Below are 19,458 nucleotides of genomic sequence, written 5' to 3'. Positions count from 1 at the left end.
CCTCTTGCAATTTCAATTTCCTCATTGATAAAGTGGAGATAATAAGCACCTAGCTCACTAGTTTGTTGTGAGGATCAAATATAATAATACACATAAAGTGCTTTGTAAACCTCGAAATGCTATATAAATGCTAATCATCGTTATCATTATCATAATACCTGAAATGTCTCCCTCTCAGCAGTTTTGTGAGGATCAAATGAGATAATGTAAATAAAGTACTTTGTATATGTTCATACACGTTTTTATAAATATCAGCTATTAAACAGAATCCCAATAAAGAAAGTGACACTAAAACAAATGAGAGACTATGCTGTCCTTGAAGTTTTGGGGGTTTTGTTGCTTTTTTTGGGGGGAGGGCCTGTTTTATGTATTTTCTTGCTAATTGGTGATGCACTAAAAACACAAATGTCACTTGTCCTAGAGCAGGATACAAAAATTGACTGTGTATATATTCTAAGTTAAAATTGATTTCAACAGCTTCATCCACTCACTATTCTGCTGCCAATTAGCACCTTGAGAACAGCATGTAAATATTTCTTTTTTTTTTAACTTTTCATTTATTTTATTTTTAATTTATGGAATAAAAGAAGCATTTTTTGAAGTTTTCTTTTAGCTTCAGGTATAGTCTTATTTATAGCTTCATTTCATAACTTTACTATTGATGGGGTATGGGTCCAAGCCAAAATTTTTACACCTCACCCCAAAAAGAACTTGGGTCCAGTTTCTCTACTGGCCCCAGAAAGCCCTTAAGCTTTCTTTGAATTCACTTCGTCAAAGAAGTCTCAGAGGTTGCCTGTAGGCGTAATCCACTCCACTGGCCTTTCCTTATCTCTTATTCTTATTCCAATCCACTGGCTCTTCCATATTCTAGGCCCTGTCTCCCTTTGATACACTTATGAAGGCTAGTCTTATACAGACCCCATTCAACCTCCTACTTCCTTATCTTTTGGTTCTTTGTTATGCTAATAAAGCCTAGCCTTCCATTGCCTATTCCTGGATGACCCCATTTCACCTCCCAGACACTCCCATTGGGATTCTCCCTAAACTCCTGCCCCAGTCACCCCACCTTCAGGATCCTCCTCCCCACCCCTCTTCTGGTCACTTCAAATTATTTGACTGTATATAAGATACATCCTGGTCCCCATTTAAGTGCTGAGATTTCCTCATGCCTGCTTGTTCTTATGAGTGTCACCAATGTTGAGGTTGGTAAGAGTCTGGCCTGTATAATCTGTAATAAACCTTGTCTTTGTCTGAAAGAAGACTTTGGTTGATTCCTTTGGGCAGGAACCACGTGTCATGATTTTGGTGTCCCAGCAACCCTAGCATCTATACCTCAACACTATGATTCACCTATCTAACCCATTCATGCTCTCTATTTCTTTATCAAGTCCATTCTCAAGTTCTCCAATCACATATCAGCATACCTCTAATCTAGGCCACAGTTTGGGTTCTACCATTTATCCTTGACCCACACTAAACCTCATCTCTGTCACTAATACCAATCCCAAGCAAAGTTACATCCCTCAACTATCCTCATTCATGTTTTTGAGAAATGTAGAAGGAGAAGTAACAAGACAGTAGAAAGACTATCAGGCTTACCTGCCTTCATCTGTAGGAAATCTTTTGTGGTCCTCCACAGGCTGTTAGTGCAATAGAGTTTAAAGTTACCTAGTATCTACTACTTTATGTGTATGTGTGTGCGCATACATACATATACATATACACACACACACATATACACACATACATACATATATGTATAATATCCATATTGTATGTTTCTAAATATTTACTTATTATTTCCTTCATTAGAATATAATCTCCTTGATGGCAAGGACCAGTCCCCCCCACACCAAGCCCATTTTTTTTCTTTGTATTCCTAGCATTTAATAAAGTCCCTGGCACATACATCAGTGTACAAATGAACTGAAACAAAAGCATTTAGGTGGTGCAGTGGCTAGAAAATTAGACCTGGATTTAGGAAAGTCAAAGTTCAAAACCAACCTGAGACAATTACTAGCTGTGTAACACGGGGCAAGTCACTTAATCTCTTTCTATCTTAGTTTCTTCATCTGTAAATTAAAAGTTAAGACTAGAACCTACTTTCCAGGGTTGTCGCTAGGATAAAATAAGGTATTTGTAAAGAGGTCTGCAAATTTAAATATTCGCTTTATTATTAACAAAGTAAAATAAGTAAATCCATTTACATACGATAGACATCAGAATGTTTTATAGCTTTAAAAAACTTCTAACATGCAATACCTTTCTTTTGCTTCAATCATTTCCTTTATGTGATTTGGCATTGAATTCATAAGATTTTGACAATATTCTTTAATATTTTATCATGAAACTATATTTTTATCACATTGAATATTAGGCACACTTTGACAAACAGTCCCTTTTTCAAAGTTTAGATTTGACTATAGCTTAAGGTTTCCAAAAGATTTTTAAATTAGTAGAATTTCTAAAACACATTAAAACATTTATCTCTATTTATACGATAAATTTCTTTGCTTTTTTTGACATGTGACATTGTGACATATGGATTGATGCAAGGTCATATCACATTTATTCAATCGCTATATGAAAAATTCTATAAATTTTAAGTAATTCAGCTTCTCAGCATATCAATAAATTTATCAGACTTCAAATTTTCTTCAATGGGTGCAAAGTTTTCACATCCATTTGAAATAAAAAAAAAATCTCCAAATATATTCAGTAAACATCTTTGCCATCTGTTGGAGATGCTCTGATTTTACAGGTTTAGAAGCATTATTTTTTTCCAAAAATGGTTTTTGCATAGTTTCAAATGCAAAAAAAAGTTACATCACTAAAAATTCCACTTTTTGGAATTGTTTTGTCCTTACAAGTGCGTATTTTTCTTCTTCATGGTTAATAGATTGTTTTTTTTAATGCTCTTCTTATGGTTCTCATTACTTTAAGAAGATTATGCCATAATTTAGAATAATTTTTGACTGTGTTGTCCTTTATATTTAAGACTATGACTGATGCTGATTTATCACAGACTTGAATGATTCTTGAAAGTTTGATTTACCTATTGCAATATAGTCATGGAAGTATTCTCTTTAAGAATTATGACATTTAGGGGTAGGTAGGTGGTACAATGGATAGAGCACCAGCCATGGATTCAGGAGGACCTGAGTTCAAATCTGACCTCAGACACATAAGACTTACTAGCTGTGTGACCCTGGGTAATTCACTTAACCCCATTGCCTAGCCCCACCCCCCAAAAAAAGAATTATGACATTTATAGAGCCTGTATCAGATTGCGTGCCATCTTGGGGAAGGGGGAGTGGAGGGAGAGGAAGAAAATTTAAAATTCAAAAGCTTATGGAAATGAATGTTGAAAACTAAAAATGAATTAATTAATCAAAAAAAAGAATTATGACATTTGAGGGGCATCTAGGTTGTGCAGTGGATAGAGCAGCAGCCCTAGAGTCAGGAGGACCTGAGTTCAAATCTGGACTCAGACACTTAACACTTACTATCTGGGTGACCCTGGGCAAGTCACTTAACCCCAATTGCCTCACAAAAAAAAAAAGAATTATGACATTTGCATTTTGATGGGGGAATATCCATTCTTCAAAAGAAGTAGGAATAAGCTGGGTAATGATCTATTTAATGTATGAGTGTGTGTGTGTGTGTGTATGTGTATGTGTACATGTGTGGTGTAATAGATTCAGGGTTTCATATAACCAGTTTTCCTGGCATTCTTTGCCTGTGGAAATGTTAATTTTTGTTGATCATTTGATCATTTGAACAAAAGTTCATTGAATTTTTTTTTAATTAGAGAAATGAGCTAGAAAATGTCTGACATAAAAACTCTGCCATTTATTCACTCAACATTTGTTAAGCAATTGCTATGTCTAGGGTACAACGTTGTTATTAGGATAAGATAAAGAGTAACATTTAAAATTCATGCATATTTTGTCAGATATATGTTATAATACATATTTTCCCCAGTGGAGAATTCTTAAAAGAACTTCATAGATGTAAAAATCTCTCTATTCTTTCTGATTTAATCTCATGATTTTCCTCCCGAAAAACCCATTACTGTCCTCCAAATATGATTGAAATTATTCAAATCTTATTGAAATATCTGCCACCATTTGAATCCAGTCTATAGCTCTTTTGTCATCCTCCTACTATCAGCTCTTATTGTTCTAAGATGCCACATATTACTAATAAATATCAAGTCTTTCTCATTGTCCCATGTGGTAGGCACAATGCCCCTACTTCCTAGATGAAGTCTCTCTTTCCCATGTTATATCAAATGTGACTATCAAAGAATCAACCACCATACTCTTGGCTTTTCTTTTTAACCTCTCAATAATGCTTAAAAATATAATTAAAAATGAAAAACTATCAAAAGAGAATATCACATATCAGATTTGCAAATACATTATATTCCAAACATGAATAGGTCCAGAAAATTTGTCTTCCCACTCTTGCCATTTTTCTTGTCTTTATCCATTAAGCCTCAGAAGGCTAAGAAAATAAAAGAAACTACTTACACAGCTCACATTCTCACTTACCCTCTGCCTGCTCCTTTCTCCTCCCAGGCAGATTTCCATCAAAAGGCAACAAAAAAGAAATTGCAAAGGAGTAAGATAAATTAAAGTATTCATTAAATCCTATTCCTAATACTTATTTGTCCTAATCTAATTTCCTTTAGACCCTGAGGACACAATGAAACTTTTAAATGTTCATCAACACATATGGATCTGTTTGCCTAAGTATCTTTTACTATAGCCACCATATACACTGCCATATGTGTTATTTGGATGTAGACATTGATAGATACACAGATGTGAAACAAATAGATTAGATAGAAGAAAGAATTAATCAGTACAATTCTCTTACGCACTTAGTAAATTTACAGGGTGGTGAGCTTTTTGGCCTTTTTATTTTTTTTAATCTCCATCTAGAAGTAGTGGGAATGTCCACTGGATTAACACCCTTGGTAAGCAGATTGGGGAACTCTGAATGGTACATTCTCCTTTGTATTTTATTGAGGATGGATCTCAGTGATTAGAGAAGAGCTACCCATTCCTGCTGGCCCCCCAAAAAGGTGTCGATCGCTGAGTCACAGCCTTTTTTTTTTACCCTTTCTTCCTTTTCCTGATAGAACCTGAACGAATAGCAAAACCAAGATTAGACCAGGTCAAGGGTAGTGCATGAGTGGTAGTCTCCTTCTTATGGGTGAACAACTACCTTGTCCCAAGTAATCAAGGAGGAGTGTTTCTGGGCCTGAATTATGGAGAAGCAGCATTGGAAGTTTCTGAAAAATCTAGTTTCTTGGAGATAGTAGGAATTGGGTATATTTATGCAGAACTTTTAGGGTTTGTCTCATGATCAAGTGGCACGTTTGAGACTTCTGCTGCCCAGACTTTTCTGGAGGGAGAAAGAGGGGTTCAGGATCAATGTCTTGGTAAGAGAATGATAGTTCACATGGTCCCTAAAGCCGGAATGGCTGCAAGGGACTACACCAAACCGTGATTTACTCAGACAGTTAAGGTCAGTTGAAAGGGCAATTTCTCATCTAGTAAGTACAGGAATATAATCTACTCAAAGGCAAGGATAGTCTCACTTTTGTGTGTTCAAAGCCTAATACAGTCATTGAAATATAGTAGATGCTTAATAAATGCTGACTTGTAATTGATTGCAACCCTAAAGTTCTTTTCCTTCTGGAAGCAATCTAAGCCTCAGCAGAATGTTGAGAAGGGTTTCCTCTCCAGTAATGTCAAATTTATTCCCATTCCATAGGTAAACTAAACCATGGAGTGGTGTTATAATTCTAGGGAACCTGTTAGGACCCTGGGGGAGGATGGAACTCACCAAAAAGTGAAGAGAACTATTTTGGGGTTACTGTGAGTTCTTTATCAGTTTTCTTTATTTTCTTTGTTATGAAATGAAGACAATCTTTTATGACACCAATGGAGCAGTGGATAGAATGCTGGGGGATAGCAATAGCACCTTTCTCCCAAGGCTGTTGGGAGGATCAAATGAGATAATAATGATTATAACACACTTAACACAGTGTCTGACACATATTAGACTCTGTATGAATGTTGGCTATTATTATTATCATTATTAATATTATTAATACTATTGCCTTAAAGGCTTATATGAGAACTCAGGATCATTTACCAAAATCTTTGGACATGTAGACATGAACTAGATTAAAACAATATGCTGATATTTCCCAGAGAAATTCTAGTTTGGGGCAAAATGAGACAAAGAGGGGGTTGTCCAATGTTGAAACTGGTCTATGTAAGCCTGGATTCTGGAGCATCAGGCCACCAAATAAATATAATACAGTTAAAAACAAGTTGCCAGTTATTACTATATACCTAGTGCAAAAAAAGAAAAGAAAAGAAAAGAAAAGTGGAACCCAAGAAGAGAAAGACTTGCATAAGTTTTATGTACCATAGAACCATCTGGGCATATAGCAATTAGTTATCCATGAAGTATCAGCTGTATCTGTGTGTGTATACACACATATGTTTATGTATGTGTATATACAATATACATGTATGTGTATATGTGTATGTATGTATGTGTGTGTATGTATATATAATCTGAAAAGGTTTCTGTCTCATACACACACAGACACACACACACACACACACGTTTAACTCACAATGTGTTTTACTTAAAATAGCCTATACAAATGAAGAAATGAAGACTCAAGAACCTGAAATGAATTGTCCATGGTCACAGATGATCACGCTATTGAATCAGTGAGCTTATATTCCAACTCAGGGCTCCTGATTTCAGATCCATGGCTCTTACCACTGTACCCCATTGAATGGAAAGAAGTGTGAACTTAGGAAAATGTTAGCTAAAACTGGCTTCATGCTGTGAAATGCAAAAGCTGTGAAATTCAAACATTCAGAAATGTGACAACACTTTTATTTAATGTACATATCAAAGCAGAAATTTATTGAGTTCTTTTCCAGATAAGAGGGAGCTAAGAACAAGCCCCTGCAGAGTGAGATACACAACAGACAAATGTTGACAAGTGGGAGGATGGAAAGAGTGATACAGAGCCAGAGGAATGTGAAAGACAGGCAGGCCCATGTGTGGCATGTGGGTGGGAGCAGCCTGGGGACACCCTAATATTAATAGATCAAATGTAAATAATGCTTTACACTTGAAAATGCCTTATGTTTGTTAACTCATTTGACCCTCATTAAGAGTCTATGAATTGCGGAAGTATGTAATACAAATCTAGCTATCTGAGTTTTTCCTATGAGGAAATTATTACTCAGAGTGCTTAAGTGTTTTTTCTATTAAGATTCCACAGGGTGTCATGAGCACAATTGGGAATCCAACCAGGACTTCTGCCTCTAAGTTGCAACCCCTCAGGATTGGAGGCAGCTAGGTGGCTCGGTGGATAGAGTGCTGGGTTTGGAGTCAGGAAGACCTGAGTTCAAATTCCAGCCTCAGACACTTACTAGCTGTGTGACCCTGGGCAAGTCACTTAACTTCTGTTGGCCTTGATCCACTGGAGAAGGAAATGATAAACCCTCCAGTATCCTTGCTAAGAAAACCCCATGGACAGGAGCAACATACTGTGGTCCACAGGGTCATGGAGAGCTGGACATGACTGAACAACAGCCAGCACCACCTTAGGATTACCCCGAGAGCCCTGAGGGAAGAAATAGTTTTCTCTACTTGAATAACCTAAGGAGCCAGTGCAATGTGGGATAGACAAGTGGCAAAATAACACAGGGGATTTTGTCAAAAGTTTTGTTAAAACTCTAGGTAAATTGTGTGTGTGTGTGTGTGTGTATGTGTGTCCACAACATTCTTCTAATAAATTGATAAGCATTTATTGTCTGCTGTGTGTCAGGCCCTAAGGATAATAATAGCTAGCAAAAGACTTGATAAGTATTACCTCATTTGATTTTCAGAACACCACTGAAGAATAGGTGTTATTATTATCCCCCTTTTACAGATGAGGAAACTAGGGCAGTCAGAGGTTAAGTGACTTGCCCAGGGTCACACACCTAATAAGTGTCTCAAGTTGGATTTGAACTCAGGTCTTTGAGACTCCAGGTCTAGTGTTTGATGCACTCATTGTTCCATGGAGCTGCTTGAGGATGCAAAGATAAAAATCAATAGTCACAGATGTCAAAGAGCTTATATTCTACTACAACTCACATTTATACGTGCAAATAAAAAGAAAACATACAGATCATTTTAGGGGAAGGGCAGTAGCAATCAAGTGATCTGAAAAGGTTTCATATAGAGGAGGGATTACCAACACATTGCCTGACACATAGTAGTTACTTAATGTAATGCAGAGCATTATTTTATCATTTAGGTAGTAGGGCCCTTTAAGCCATGGAAAGCAGAAATTACTGCTTAATCTTGCCCCAGACCTCTTTTCTCCTAAATCTAAACAGTAGTGAAATGTACTCTTGCATAGCTCAGCATAGCCCATACCTCCAATGCAAATGAATAAGAAAGCTTGCCAAACAATTGCTTTAGATAATTGTGTTTATACCAGAGACCAGGATGCCTGGTCTGGTTTGTGTGATCTCTGACCTGGGGGTGCTCGGGTGCTTGTGCTTGTATTTGTGCCCCAATTTCTCCCTAGTCTCAGAAACACTGTCTCTGACAACCACTCCCCAGCCCAAGGACATGGGCCTCAGCATGACCCTTATCTCTCTCCCTGGTACAGCTACACAGAGCTGGGCTGCTCAGGCCCCAGCCCTCACATCATGTCTCTGGAAGCCTCCCAATTCCTTAGTAAGTTCCTGTGTTGTGAGAAAGCTTTCCCTTGTTGCAGAGCATTCTCTCATCAAGACAGAGGGAGAGGGTGTCCTTGGCCAGCCCAAGGACTCTTCCTCCTGCCAGACTCCAAAGATCCATCCCCCTCCCTGTCCGGTATACTCCCTGTACTCTCCCATCCATAGTCCCCAAAGACACCAGCACCTTTGGATTACCCCATCAGTGTTCCTGGCATTTCTTTCCCATGCTCTTTTCCGTATAAACCCTAGCTCCACCCCTGATCGGGGCTGTTTGATTTGGTGTGCGTACCCGTTGCAGCCACAGGCTAATAAATCCACATTTTAAATTACATCTGGGTCTCGCTTGCTGATTTCTCGATACAACATTAATAAATGTTTATTGATTGACTTATTGACTGACTGACTGGTAGGTGGGGGAAAGCTACCTAGTTAATTTGGGGTATACTGGCTAGATTTCTTTCTCAAAGACCAAGCCTTAAATCCAATTCACTCTTGAGCTTCTGGTTGGGACAACAAAAGGTCCCTGCCCAAGCACCACTTAATAGTTATTTTTTGAGCCCTTCAGTCTCAGAGTAAATGTAAATAGTAACTGTTTCTTTTTGGGTGAGCCACCCTGAGGGTCTTCCCCTTCCAGTTTAAATCTTTTTTTTTTATTAAAGGGGTGTTAGAAATATGCTTTAATATCAAGGAGGTTTATTACAGAGAAAGTCCAGAGGATTTAGATGTTTCTGACCAGAAGCGGGCTCTATCCCTCTTCAGGAGGGGTGGGCCCTGAGTGTTAAGGTTCAAATACTTTTATACAGTTAAATTCGATGAGAAACCTCCCAGGCCTGGATTGGTCCATCCCAGGTTACACCTTTCCTTACATGTTTCCCCTTGATATGCTCAAGTATGTTCCCCCTTCCTTGGTCATATGTCCAATGACCTATTAATTTTATGCAGGGTATGTCAGATAATAGTAATGAAGTTCATTAAGCAGGTGCACTAACATTTTTCAGGTGTCCTCAGGTTGACCCTAACTGGTCTGAGCTGGCTCGACCCTTATCTTGATTTTGGGGTCTTTTTGGAACCATCGACTTACTTATTATTGGCTAAACCCAAGGCCACCTACAGTGTACTACTTCCTGGAGCTGTTGTTCTTTAAATCTCTGCATTATTCTCTTTGCCTGTGGAAATTCAAACTTTACCTGACTCTCACAAGCGGCCATCCCTTAACTCACTTCTTAAAGAGGCGTTTTCACTGAGGGGCATTGCCTCACTCAAAGTGAGAATGTGAAAAGACCTTAGCTTAAAAGGGCCAAGGTCTCCCACTGCATCCTAGGCCATCTCTGGTTGTCCTGATCTATATCCAACCACTGGACCCATATGGCTATAGAGGAGAACCTTGCACAGCCCTCCCTCACTCAAATCAAAGTCAACTGCAACCCATGCTATCATCTCCCTGATGTCATGGTCCTCTTAGAGAAAGACGGACAAACCACAACCACACAACTGACTGATGAAAAGGAAATAAGCATGACTTACTCTTGAGGAAAAGCAAAACTTTGTGATCATTTCTATTCCTGGATGTTTCCTGATACTCTCAGTATAATCTAAAATTTTATGAGGAGTTGAAGTCAAGCCTATAGTATCCAAGCTCCATTCTTTCTTTTTCTCCTTTTCTTTTGAAAATAAGAAATTTATCCTCCAGGTCTCTTCTGTTCTTCATGATCTTTCAAAAATCACTGATAGTCACTCAGCAATCATATTCAATGCTTCTTCCCTTACAGGAGGACATTCTTCATCAGATCATGTGGCCTTCCCTCATCATCAAGGACAGCTAGCTTCTCTTACTAACTCATCTCAGGTACGGGCAGCTAGGTGGTGCAGTGGATAGAGTGACAGAGCTGGAGTCAGGAAAATTCGTCTTCTTGAGTTCAAATCTGGCCACAGACACTTATTAGCCCAGTCACTTAGCCCTGTTTGCCTCAATTTCCCCATCTGTAAAATAAGCTGGAGAAGGAAATGGCAAACCACTCCAGTATCCTTGCCAAGAATGTGGATCACAAGGAATTAGACATGACTGAATGACAACTCATCTCAGGTAACAAGAGCCTATTAACTATTTTTTTTTCCATCCATTTGAGTGTGAAGATATTCTCCTTGGCAGAGAAAACAAAAGCAAAATAAGAGATGAGCATATCTGCCTTCTCAGATCAGTCATCATTTCCCCCTTGTCTGATTTTCTCTAATAGAATTGTGAGCCAGTGAAAACCAGTTTGATGAGGATGGACCCACTTCCCCCTCCCCCACCCCATTTCAGCCTTTTGCTAGAATGGTACTGCTAAGGTTAAGTCTCTTACTCCCTTGCATATGTTTCTACTTCTCTGTTCCACATTCCTTCCTCCTTATTAGGTAATTTAGAAAATAATCTTTATTCTACTGGTTCCATAGATAACTGAAGAGCCTCTCACAGGTATCATAATGGCTCAGTTATGTCAAATAATACTTAAGTTTGAGCCCTGAGGTTCTCTGGGCCTTTGACTGGATAGTGGATATCCTCTCACCACCCTCCCCCCTCCAGGTGTGCTGCCCACTTACAGCATAGAGGCCTCACACTGAGACTTTCCCTGCCAGCAGCTATTTTCCCCGCTTCCCTTGTGAGTAGTAATCAAGTTTGTTGAAGCTATCTCTGTGTGGGATCTCACTTTTCATCTGGACTACCCTGTACTATAAAGAGTTTAAAAAACAATCTCATTTCTGTAACTTAGCTCTAAGTTTTCAGTGGTCCTTCCTCAATTTTTCCTCTGTGCCAAATTCTTCAACTCTCCAGTTCCCTGTCACAGATCAAGATTCTCCTTTGCCACTGTGTTATTTTTCTTCATTGTTTTCCCATTAAAGCCAGTCTTGTGTTTTGTTTTTCTTTTAGTTCAAAAGGAAAACATCGTTCTTCAAGATGACCTTGAGAGTGGAAAAGCATTCCTCATGTCCTTTTACATTATCATTATAGCTAACATATATACAGGCATAACTTGTTTTATTGTGCTTTACAGATGTTGTGTTTTTTTATGAATTGAAGGTTTATGGCAACCCTGCATGAAGCAAGTCTACCAGCACCATTTTTTTTCCCAACAGTGCATGCTCACATTGTGCCTCTGTGTCACATTTTGGTAATTCTTGCAATATTTCGAACTTTTTATTATTAGTATATGGTGATCTGTGATCGATGACCTTTGGGTTACTATTGTAATTGTTTTGGGCTCCACAAATGTGCCCATATAAGATGGTGAATTTAATTGACAAATGCTGTGTGTTTCCTGTCTGCTCCACCTACCAGCCATTCATCCTGTATCTCCCTCTTTTCTGGCCTCCCTAATTTCCTGAGACACAACACTATTGAAATTCGGCCAGTTAATAACCCTACAATGGCTTCAATGTGTTCAAGTGAGAGGAAGAGTCAACCAATTTGCAAATTTCATTGTTATTTTAAGAAATTGCCACAGAACCCCAATCTTCAGCAACCACCACACTGATCAGTCAGCAGCCAACAACACTGAGGCAATACCCTCTACACACAAAAAGATTGCATCTAGCTCAAGGCACAGATGATGATTAGCATTTTTTATCAATAAAACATTTTTATTTAAGACTTGTACCTTTTTTTAGATATGATACTATTGCACCTTTAATGGGCTACAGTATAGAATAAACACAACTTTTATATGTACTGGGAAACCAAAAAAAAAAAAAGTCATGTGACTCACTTTATTGTGAGATTTGCTTTATTGTAGGAGTCTAGCACTGAACTTGAGATATCTCTGAGGTATGCCTTTATACCACTTACTCTGTGCCAGGCAAGGTGCTAAGTGCTTTACAATTATTTTATTTGATCCTCATAACAACTCTGGAAGGTAGGTGCTATTATTACCTTCATTTTACAGACAAGGAAACTGAGGCAAATAGAGGTTAAATGACTTGCCTAGGGTCACACAGCTAGTAGATGCCTGAGGCCAGATTTGAACTCAGATCTTCCTGACTCCAGGGCTGGTGCTCTATCCATTACACCACCCACCTACCACATCATGTTTGAGTAGACTCACTAGGCCATGGCTATAACATAGACTATACATTCTATGGACCTCAATGCAAATTTTTTTCTCTTCTCCCTATTTGGTGGAAATGAAAATCTTAATTCTTTGTGTTTCTTTATACCATCTCCCCTGAAGAACTGCTGAGACAAACTGGTGCTATTCTTCAGTCCCAGAGGTGACACTTCTCACATAGCTGACATTTTTTCATCTCATTAGCACTACCTCAGATTGATATCATCTTAACCAGGATACCCAGCTTCCTCTCTTTCTTCTCTTACTCCTAGAATGTTCATCCGGATGGGGCTGCCCATCTTAAAGTGTCCCTTAATACTGGTTTCCTTCTTTGTACAGTTCTCTGTCCTACAAAGTTCTATGTCCTACAAAGGCTCACCCTTTCCAGCAGAACCTCATATTCTGAATTCCCAGCCCTAACCATCAGCTCCCAACTATTTATCCTTCCTATATCCCTCAAGTCCATTGCCACAGTCAACTATTCCATAATAAAGCAATCATAAAAGAAATGGATATTTAAGTAACATAGCAGAGAGCCTCCAGAGAACTTTCTTACATTTCCTTCCCTTGATGAGGTAGGTGGGGCATTCAGGAGGTACATGCAGGGTATTTTGGAGCAGACATAGCAATGGTAGAATATTCTTAGCCCCTGAAAGCTTATGCCACCCACAGGAGAAGGTGAAGTCCCTACAATTTGGGCATACTGGTGTACTGTCATTGCTGGTCCCATGCATGGCAGGTATAAGGGTCCCATCTCATCTCCTGGTAATGCAGTCTGTTGGCTCAGCCTTCACAGATGCCATTCAATGGCTGCCACTGCCTGGAATGTTCTAACTCGGCAGCTCTTCCTTATGGCCCACCAAGCCAATGATACAATGTGGCTACTCTTATTGTATCCTTTCTACTTCCTTCCTCCCCACCTACTCATCCCTCTGCAGCCACTGTTTGGCACTTTTTTCATATACCTTTAATCCATAGCATTCTGGGAAAATGAGTTTCTACCACTGCTATGTCTGCTCCAAAATACCCTGCACGTACTTCCTGAACGTCCCACCTCCTTCATCAAGGGAAGGGGGAAAATTAAGAAAGTTCCCCCAGATGCTCTTGCTATAGGAAAGGGTGAGCCTTTGTAGGACATAGAACTTTATAGGACAGAGAACTGTACTAAGAAGGAAACCAGAGATCAAGGGACATTGTAAGATGGGTAGCCCCATCAGGATGAGAAGGCAGCTTGAAAAATAGAGGCTGGATATGAATGCTGTGTTTTTGCCTCTTTCATTATCTTACTTAGGGAAAGCCTTAGCTAGGTATGGAGATGTGTCATTCAATGTGCAGATACAGATGTGTTGCAAGGACTGTATACAATTTTGAAATGTCTAGAGGATACCATTTGACTGAAGGAATATCAGATATTGAATCAGAAAACTTGGTTTACAATATTGGTTCTGTTATTTGCACATCTTGGAGCAATCATTTAACCTTTCTAGGCTTCAGTTTACTCTATTCATTGAAGAAAATGGAGTCAGTGATCCATGAAGTCCTTCCAATGCTAAATCTTATAAACTAAAGGCTAGAAGGGATCTTTAAGATCACTTAATCATCAATAACTAGAGGATTACGGGATATGTCCAAGTTCCCACAGATGCAGAGATGAGACTAAAACCCGATTCTCTAAACTTCTGGTCCATTGTTATCTTTGTGTCTTTGGTATGTTCTATGTTGTGCCTTCAAAGCCAATAAACATTAATTGAAGCAAAAATGAAGTCTTGATTTCTTTAGTTCTAAATTAACACAACATAAGAACTTTCAGCAAGAATCAGCAAGAATCAGTCACGGTAATTGTTTAACTAATTCCCAGTTATAGATTATGCTCATATGAAATTGCATATCACTAGAAGAGTCCAGGCTACAATAATACTTTTCCATGGTGAATGGTAAAATTCATTAAAGTTCATCCAATTTTTCTGTAATTTGTAGAGTAAGTAAATAGTCCTGATTTCTCCCATTGTTTTTCTAGCTAGCATGTAATGCCATCTGTCTACAAGAAATAGATATTTCATTTCCCACATTAAGTGATTAAGCTGCATGGCTTTCACCTTCTGCCAATTTCCATCCTTCAATTTTTAGTTTTCCTTTGTTTTTTCACATATCATCCCACAAGATGAAATCGAATGTTAAGGTATGTATGGAGTGACGTAGCTTTAATACCATCTTCATTTTTGGAGAATTAACTTTGTACTAGAAATATGCTACAGTAAATTGAAAACTGCAAAAGCAACAATTCTACTACTTTTAATCCATGAAATCTAAAAATCATATGTCTTTTCAAAACCTTCAGACTAAATATGGTTTATCTTTTATCTTTGTAATACTGCCAAATATATGCTTTTTAGCCTTGAGAATGGAGGATTTAAAAAACAATTTTGAGTACGTTTGACCAAAGACATCGTTAAAGGGCAAACTGAATACTACATGCCACCTGGATTGCAAAATATAAAAGGAACCAAAAAGACAGTGTCATAATAGAGATATATCAGTGAAAATGGCGCCTGTGAGAATTTGTTTCAAATCCTTCCCCAGAAACTTATTAGATGCGTGACCCTTGGGCAAGAAAGTCTTTCTGTGCCTCATTTTCTTCATCTGTAACATGAAGGGGTTAGACTCAATGTCCTGTAAGGCCCAGGTCTCTCCCAGCTCTAAATTTGTGATCCTGAGCAAGTCATTTAACCTCTATATGCCTCAGGCAGCTTCCTAGGACTTGTCCAGTGAAGGGGATTCCCATCCCTAGAGTGGAAGGACCATCTATCCCTAGAGTGATGGTTAGGAGGGAAATTGCTTTGCACCAAAATTCTACTAGAATTATTCAAAGGTCTGAAGACTATAAATGAGGAACACCAGCTTTACCCAAGCTGGCAAGACCATGAATGTGATTTAAGACATTGGGATGTGGTGGGGCTCATGCTACCAAATTCAATGTGGCTGAAAAGTTCCTTCTAAAACTCCTACCACTGAGAAGCAGCTGGCAAGGGCAGAAACTGATGACATCAGCACTTGCACAGGGATGTTGAGGGGTGCCAGAAAGTAGGAACAATGACAATCAATGAGTGGTGTTAGATGCCAAGGCAAGAGTGTGTGGGCAGAGTCAGATGGGAAAAGTGAATGTAGTAGAGGACAGCACTAGTCTTAGATATCGTCCCTTACATTGTCCTAGGGTGAGATATTCACAGGTATTGGTGTCCTTTGTTGGATATCAAACACTGGAGTGAATATGGGGAGCAATTGATAATTGCAGATCCCATTCTGTACTCCCTATTTGAAATGTTTTAGCTGAGCTGTCTCTAGATAAAGGTATCTAGCAGCTTCCTTGGACTCACTAAATAATACATGCCGGCAATGGACTTTTTATCTGTCATGAGAGGTTGTTGTTTGTTAATGTTCGTCCTTCATTCTCGAGGACTAATGACAATAGGAGGGTGATGTCTTGACTTGCAAGTGAGGCAAAGCTGTGCAAACTCATCAGCCTCACTCTCTCCTCCAGAGTCATCAGTGTCCAATGGCAAGAAATAGGTCAGGATGACTGGCAATGGCCCAGGATGCAGTGGGAGATCGTGGCCTCTTTAAACTAAATATATTCCTCATATAAAGAGCAGCCTAGTGAAGTTTGGAGACTTAACTTAGGAACTTGGCCACTAGGTGATGAATTCATTCAGCATCAGAAACTGCTGAAGACCACCTAATCTAAGTGGGTGCAGTAGGCATGGATCCTCGAATTTAGAAGCATGAGAAAATGCTTCTGATGTTGAAGATCCTATAGGTAGACTGCCACTTATACTTCATGAAAATCTTCTACATGTCACACAGAGCTAGTTCTAGGCCTATTTTTAGGAGGTCTATGGTATATGGGCATTCCTATAGCATAAGTTTCAGTCAGTTGGCTCACCCCCATCTTACCAAATACCTGCTTCTCCTGGCTTGCTGTGAGCTGTGGGGGATTCTAAGAATTGCAGGGGAACAAATCTCTTGACAATCTATTTGGTCTAAGATTAAGTGAACTCAAGAGGGAAAGGCTCAGGCTAGCTGAGGAACAAGTGGGAAGGAGTTCAGGCAGCCAACATACACGTCGTCGTCGTCGTCGTCGTCGTCATCGTCATAGTCGTCGTCGTGGTAGTAGTAGTAGTAGTAGTAGTAGTAGTAGTAGTAGTAGTAGTAGTAGCAACAGTAGCAGCTGCAGCAGTCATAGTAGTATAGTGATACAGTTAATAAGATTCATAAGTGGGACCAAAACCCGGGTCTCCATGATTCCAAGTACTGAATTCTGGTAAACTATCACCTGCTTCCTGTCAAATAGATGAATATTTGGAATATTCAATCCACATAGCTATTAATCAGGAATTCTTAACCCGAGGTCTGTGAATTTATTTTGTACTTTTGGGTTTTTTTTAATATTTTGATAATTGTGTTTCAATATAATTGGTTTCCTTTTGTAATTCTAAATATTTTATTTTATGTATTTAAACATGTATTTTAAAACTTTATTCTAAGAAAGGAAGGGTTCCAAGACACAAAGAAAGTTAAAAAAAAAAACTCTCTTAGCTAAATACATTTGGTCCAAGGTAATTTCTAGGAGCATTTAAGTGTGACAAATTTTATACTGTACATGAATAAAGAATGTGGAAATAGGTGCTCAAAAGTAGTAATAATAAGAGTAGTGATAGTTATCATAGTGGTAGTAGTAGTAGTCATAGTAGTAGTAGTAGCAGCAGCAGTAGCAGCAGCTAGAATCTTTTTTATGCTTACTATGTGCCAGACACTGTGGTTAGGGTTTTACAGATACCTTTTTTGATTCTCACAATAACCCTTGGAGGTAGGTGCTATTATTATCCCCATTTTACAGATGATGAAATTGAGGCTGAGAAGGGTTAAAAGACTTGCCTAGGGTCACCCAGCTAGAGAGTGTCTAAAATTGGAACTGAACTCAGATATTGATTTCATTTCCTGGGCTCTATCCACTAAGTGTGTATAATGTGCCCAGCACTAAAGAAACAAAGGAAAGTAAAGCACAATCCCTTGCTTTGAAGGAGCTCACAATTTATTGGGAATGACAACATGGAAGCATCTATGCACCATCAAATTAAATGTAAGATAAATCTGATATAATCAAGAGAAGGAGGGTCCTCTTCAGTACTTTTTGTCCATTCATTCTGACTTATTTTTGTTTCTACATGTTTTTAGTGTCTTCTCTATTTTTCTGGTTTGCTTTCTTTCTTTTTTCCTTTCCTTTCCTTTCCTTTCCTTTCCTTTCCTTTCCTTTCCTTTCCTTTCCTTTCCTTTCCTTTCCTTTCCTTTCCTTTCCTTTCCTTTCCTTTCCTTTCCTTTCCTTTCCTTTCCTTTCCTTTCCTTTCCTTTCCTTTCCTTTCCTTTCCTTTCCTTTCCTTTCCTTTCCTTTCCTCCCTTGCCTTGCCTTGCCTTTTCTTTCCTTTCATAATATTCCATATACAGTGCATCCTCATTATCCAAGAATGCATTTTCTGAGTCCTACCCCTTCCTCACATCTTCAAAATTTCATTATGCTTTAGCCATAATCAAAGATTTCATTGGTATTGAAAAATGCCTGTATGGTGACACCCTCCATCAGTGTACAACAGTGAATTATTCAGTGTATAAGAGTTGTGTGGGGAACTAAACAATTAAGAAGTATGCTATTCTGTGCTGGAGGAGGAAGGATTTTAACCTAGGTTTTCATAATTATGAGGTCAGGTATCTATCTACTAATGCCAAGTTGATTCCCTTTTCGATACAGAAGCAAAAGGAATTATAACATGAAAATATTCAAGAATGAACTGATCACTTACAAAATTAGTCTCTACTCAAATATCCCTACCCACTTAACACAAGTATCTATTCCCACCAATCCATCAAAGTCTCTGACTGTTAATCTCTGGTTGATTATAGGTCCTTCACCTGAGAATGGTTTAATATCAAAGGATTAAAAGAGGCCCTTGAGAAAACTGGTGAAGACATTGAATATTATTGCACTAATGACCTTCTCTATGATCTGTTACAAAAGTCAAAGGTGAAATGTGGAATGTCTCATTCTGCTATCATATAATTTTGCTAGAAAAACTAAACAAAAATGCACAATTGATCCATTCTAAAAAAAAATGCATAGTGGCTATTAGAACTTAAATTTTGTTTAAAATTAGTTATTGTCATAATTTTCATTTTAATTTTTCAAGCTAATATCACAACCACCTTCCTCCCCTTTTCCACTATTTATTATGAAATGTTGGTCAAATTTTTTAGTAGATTCACTTTAAATGGCCTTTCCCTAGTACCGATTATCCTCATTTAATGAGGACCTCCTGTAGATCTTCCTAAGTTTCCTTGTATACTTCATACCTGTTGCTGTTAATTAGGTTATACTATTTCATTTCATTAATGTACCAACATTTTGTTAGCCATTCCACTTAAGCTGTTTCCATTTTTTTGCTTTTGTTTTTATTTTTTTGAAATTGCATACGCTGTTACTATGAAAATCTTTGTTCAGAGATACAGATCTATATAGAGAACTCTATAGACATATACAGGCATAC

The 19,458-nt window shown here is 38.4% G+C and overlaps 1 pseudogene; it reads right to left on the bottom strand.

The window, feature by feature from the left end:
• The window catches only part of LOC110221565 (argininosuccinate synthase pseudogene), a 72,551-nt pseudogene extending 55,541 nt beyond the window's left edge, over window positions 1-17,010 (bottom strand).
• Between the last annotated feature and the right edge of the window lie 2,448 nt (window positions 17,011-19,458).

The sequence above is a fragment of the Phascolarctos cinereus genome, unplaced genomic scaffold, assembly GCF_003287225.1.
Source record: "Phascolarctos cinereus isolate Bilbo 61053 unplaced genomic scaffold, phaCin_HiC Scaffold_726;HRSCAF=1367, whole genome shotgun sequence".
Classification (NCBI taxonomy): domain Eukaryota; kingdom Metazoa; phylum Chordata; class Mammalia; order Diprotodontia; family Phascolarctidae; genus Phascolarctos; species Phascolarctos cinereus.
Note: the sequence above shows the minus strand (reverse complement) of the source record. Positions and strands in the feature narration are given on the sequence as shown.